Genomic DNA, 6,072 nt, shown 5'->3' on the forward strand with positions numbered 1-6,072 from the left:
CATCCATAGTAGTGAATGTTGACACATTCTTTGAACAAATTCTGTCTGAACATTTGCAAAATAAACAGCACGCCTGCATGTGAACATCTTGGAACACCAAGTTAAACGACGCTTTAATAATAAACGACCCAGATTATATTTCCAACTAAATAGCCGAAATTGCTTGGGGCCGAATCAATCTGCTATTATAACAATAACAATATTATTTTTGTGTTCACGCAATAAGAAAACTAACGAGAAAATATCATGACAATATTGTTCGGGGTTTTTGCGTAGACTTTCAGCATCTAAATCATTTGCCATTTGAAATAATCATTAAAATAGGGTAAAAATCGTTGATATAATTCAAGGATACGGTCTTGCATTCCTCACGAGCATGTTTACATCGTACTGCGCATGCGCAAAACCTGTTGTTTACCTGCAAATCTTAACTTTCTCACGGTCTTGCAATTCTCACGCGACAACGGGGTCGGAGTTATTAAAGAAAACAAAATCTGTTTAACGATTTAACGATGTGTGAACAAGTGTATGCTGTCAATTAGAATAAAAATGATACTTTGATTGTTTATGAAAATAAATTGATAAGTGTCTATAAAACAATAATGGATTTGTTGATGATTATGCTGATGATAATGCTGATCATGATGTTACGTTGATGATAATTAAGATGAATACTATTATTATGATTATGTTATTGAGTTATTAATAAAATTAACAACTTGTGTGCAGTAAATTATGTATTATGTAATTACAGTATAGTAAATTTAAGGGGCTTTTTCACAGATTTTGGCATGTTTTGAAGTTTGTCATTAAATGCTTTATATTGATAAATGTAAACATTGGCTATAAAATGCTCCATTAAAAAAAATCAAGAATACAATTTTAAAAAGAAAAAAAGGTAACCGTCAGCAGGACTCGAACGACTGACACCTGGACTCCTGGAGTAAAAAGTCTGCGACTTAGACCACTCGGCCATCCTTCCGAATGCACCGCTTGATGTATTTTATTCTTTTCATAAGCAATCCTTGTTGTTTCACAAAATATAACGGCAACAACCGAACTCTCCAAATTATTAATTCGTTTCGCGTTGCAACGCTTTATAATTTTCGGGTTATTAAATAGTCAAAAGAAGCATATAATGGCTATTTTAGAGCATAGTTAATGTTCAGTATTACTGTTTGCTCACACATATCATAATTAACTAAAACGAAAATTTGCGAATCTGAAACAACTTTTTTAATTTTTGTCAATTTACCCAAACGTGAAAAGGCCCCTTTAATGTATTGTGTTGTTAAGACGTATGCATTCCTTATTGTTATTACTTTCAAATTATCCAAATATATGTAATAGGAATTATTTTATAGTTTGTTTTATTTTCAAAGCCGTTCCATAATCTTGTATCTATTCTTCTCATTTCAACGACTATATTCCTGAAGCAAAAGACAAGAGAATCTTATTTCAAATGGATTAATCCTCAATAAAGACAATATATTACTGTAATAAACAATATTCCATAGTTTTAAATTGTTTCGACCAGCATATTTTTAACTATTTATTCAAATAAAAAATAGGGCCGAAAAAGCCTGGTGCTTGGGCCGAATGAGCCTGAAATTGGGGCCGAATGAGCCTGAAAAAACCGGGGCCGAAACAGCTTGGGTCCGAAATAGTCCATATAAACGGACTCCCAGAACCTTTGATAATTTTTGCTATGGCGGCCCATTGGGCTATAAAGCTTAGAGTTGAATTATTGCAACTAGCGTCCGAAAGAGCCGACACCCAATACTAAAAGTACTCCTATGTCAATAATGGCATGTTAAAATTTAACAAGTTTTTAAGTACGTTGTGGGAATTCACAGATCTACATTAAATTATTACTTAAAGAATGTTATCTTGAAAAAGACGAGCTTAAAACACACATTTTAATTTTTCCTCTTTACGAGGGGGCCGCCATCTTGTTTTCTAAAGTAGTTCCAAATCCAATATGACGACCGCCTTCGTACATCAGAGAGACGGTGTGGTGTAGCCCACTGTCCGAAGTGTTCAGATTGGTTCATTCTATACATAGATGGTGACGTCACTACGTTATTGTCACTAAGACCGGTGTGACACAATGCAGATTGGTTCATAAACGTGTCTATTTGTAAGTATGTGCGGTCATTAGTCCGTCTTTTCTTGTCAGTTATATTTAAAGCACTTATAGATGATTAACTAAAGCTATATATCAGGGTGCATGATCAACGGTATTTTCATTTTTTACACACGGGTTGGACAAAATTGAAAAACATCGTGAAAAAACTTAATTATTGAAGTACAATGCAAAGATCTTCAGTGCCTAAAAGACAGTTTTTCTTGCAGTTTGTGTCGATATATTAGAGTATAAGTATTAATCATTGAACACGTCATTAATCGGTGACAACGTTCACTTTGCATGAAGCGTAATCGTGTATGAACTTTAATCGGTACAAGTGCGAAATGATCCGCATTACCAACAAGCGGAATATCACACCTGGCTCATACAACATCCGTGGCCACTTAAAGAGGCCGATAAAGCAAAATGCCTTGGTGCGACCATAGACAGTAAGCTTATGTGGAACAGCCATATAGGCATCACCGCTACGGATCACCCAAACGGATGCCGCATACTCAAGCTGGGGTCCTACAAGAGATGTGTATGCCTTTTCCTTGATGTCTGTAGGACAGGTTGCCAGATTTCAAGTGCGACACTAGTCACACGAAGCGACAGTCGCGGCGACGCACGATATATTTAACACGATATATCGCCTTTTGGGCTACCTACACAAGGGCGATATATCGTGTTAAATATAACGTGCGTCGCCGCGACTGTCGCGAAAAAATCATGCGTCGCCGCGACTGTCGCGGAAAAATCGTGCGTCGCCGCGACTGTCGAAAAAAAATCGTGCGTCGCCGCGACTGTCGTGAAAAATATCGTGCGTCGCCGGGACTGTCGTGAAAAATATCGTGCAAAGCGTCGTGTGTCTAGAGTCGCCCTTGATGAAAGAAGGGCGAGATTATAGATGGCCCAATCCGGATTCCGTAAAATGCCGTAAATTTGATCATTTTTATATATTTTATCATTATGATCAATCAAGAGACGCCGGTTATTTTCTTCGAAAATTTACGGTTCCGGTTTCCGGTTCGGATATTGCGCGCGCAGGTACCAAGCTTTTCAAAACGCAACATACACAGTCAAATAATATGATTATAGGTGCTACCTAATTTGCGGGCAAAAGCCTAAAAGATGTATATTTTTGTTTGCATATTGATTAGATATAAAAGCCTGCACATTTTAATTGAACAACCCAGTTCCCAAAAGGTAATTCGTAATTAGAGAAATGAACCTAAAACTGTTTTTAAGATTTAGGCAAAAAAACTCTCGTATAGATGAAAGTAACTGCGTTTAAAGTAAAATAAATGTTTAAATTTTAGGATAAATGTTATTATAAATTGTTCGGCATCTTTAAATCACTTGCATAACAACATATATTTTATCTATCTTTACATGTTTCTATTTACAGAAGTGTGACACTGACATCCATGATTTCATCTAGACCCTGCTAGAAACGAATAACTGAATGACAATTTTTGACAAACATGCATATGCGAAGTCGTGTCCACCAAAAAAGAATTATTTCTGAACAGTCAAAATATAAATAATGTATTTAATTATTAAAATTGTGTTTTATGTTTCTTGAACATATGCAGGGATTTCAATAAGTTGAAGTCGGAAGATAAGAAGAAGTGGGAAATGATCATTATTTTACTTGAAGCGAGTATGTTATATGATTTCAATGTCAACATTGTATTCTTCCTTCCAATACCAACATCATAATATGACCGAAGAATGTTAAATTAAATTAATTCTCAATCCGCATATGGTACCATAAATCAAATAGTGTTTACTACAGTGAAACAAGCAAGTAAACACGCACACGGAAGGAGTTTTTTCTGTACAGCAGAAATTAATTTAGTACTATTAAGTACACATTTTCTTTCATTTATTTTCTGGTGCTACTTCTTCTGAACTCTTTTTGGTATTCAATTTAAGCCAAAAAAGTATACACAACAATGATTCCTGGGTTGTTTGCATTGAGCTTGAAAGTGGTCTTTTTCTTTACACTAAGGTGTATCGATGCTCCATGCACTGTATGGGAAGAAGTTGAAGATGGAATTTAAAGCGATTGCTTATGGCATAAACAGATGAAACATAAAAAACATAAACATAAAAAATAGCATGATGTGTCCAATTATTATTTATGCAAGAATAAAAAAGATATATGTCGAAGATCAACATGCATTTTTTTCCATCGGTGACAAGTTTGATTGATCCAGAATGGCATCGTTGTTGAGTATTTAGCAGTCAGTTTTGCTGCGCAGTTTAATGTATGGAGTGTGTGACACCCAGTGCTTGACAGACCATCTTCTAAAATATTAAACAAAAGAAAAATCAATAAAATACACATTTATAAGGCAATATCCTATGTTTATGTTATCCCATTTTTTCGGCGTAGCTGTTTAACGTCACTTTTGACCTTAGATAACCTTTAGGTTACATTCATAAAAATGCCCGCGGCTACCCACGAATACATACACTTCATTTAGTCCATTTGCTGATTTGAGAATACCACCAGAACATTGGAAACATGGCCGCGTCTTTCTGACACTGTTTTACTGCGTGTTCAGTATGAAACAATTTTATCTCTTATGAAAATGCATGATAGATAGAACAGTTTTACACTTAACTCTTCACATCAATACAATTTGTGCGTAGATTCTACACCTTCGTCAGTTCGCGGTTAGTGTGTGTGAAAGTCAGAGTTTATATACAGGTCATCGCTACCTCTTCACGACTACCTTATGTGCTGACCGGAGTTCGCGGGCAGTAAAATAATCGTTATATAATGAAGACGCTATAGCGTGAACTGAAATTTTCTTCAGACCAGAAAGATGTTAAATGAAGATATCCAGCGATATAATTATGGTATGTCAATAATAGATTCTTAATGTGTTTTCAACAATACCATGATAAATATTTTTTTAAATTAATTTAGCAAGAATTATTTCACCATATTGACTAATGTATTAAGCATGTGCGCGATGATTCTCGATACTGTTAATACTCGAATCAAATAGCAATGCCCGACAAACCACTTAAACAGGTTTGTTCGAAGAACGCGCGCATAAATATTAAAAAAATGGGCGGATACTTCGCGTGTGGCCGGTTGACTCATATGTTTTAATTTCACTTTCATTATTCTTTTGGTTTACTGTTTTGTATCTATAGGTTTATGACCAGCAATGTGTAATAATGTAAAATAAGCCGCAAAAACTCCGCGTAACATCCCGTACTGCGTGTGATGCAGCTAAGAACTGCACAGAAAAAGACATTCGCTATCCTTGATCTCATTAATTGAACTCTTTACTCCGTATATCTTTTTTTAAATTATTTCTTGTTACAGTATGAACCCGTTTACTGTAGTACAAAATGATCGAGAACAAGTTTAAATATTGTTTACAATCATTCACAGTTTGGTACGAAAACAATTGAGTACGAGTTGAAATATTGTTAAATAATCACAGCCTATCTTTACATACCAAAGAGAGAGGATCTTTGAATAATCATGTTGAATATTCTTAAGAAATATAACCAAAACGTTAAATACATGGAAACCGCTTTTGTTTAAATAGTTTTAATGAATAGCTATAGATAGAACTAATATCAAAATCGGCGTAAATTGCTTTGTGACGAAAGCAGTTTCCGTTTTATAAAAGGTAATCTTTAACAATACATTGATATTTTGTGTAACCAAATACAATAATTACCAACCGATTTTTAATCAATTAAGTGGTTTAAGGCCTTATCTTTATATAGTGATGTGTAACCTTTTATATGAAAATAAATGAGAATTTAGAAAGTGGATGCAGACGAAGTTAAAACCAGTTTAAATTAGCTTAAATGCTGAAAAGTTAAATCGCAATAACGTTAAATTTGGTAAATAAACGTGTTCCACGTGGCTAAGAACCGCAACTTACCTAACTATTGCTCATGGTCAC

Source organism: Dreissena polymorpha, chromosome 1 (genome assembly GCF_020536995.1).
Source record: "Dreissena polymorpha isolate Duluth1 chromosome 1, UMN_Dpol_1.0, whole genome shotgun sequence".
Classification (NCBI taxonomy): domain Eukaryota; kingdom Metazoa; phylum Mollusca; class Bivalvia; order Myida; family Dreissenidae; genus Dreissena; species Dreissena polymorpha.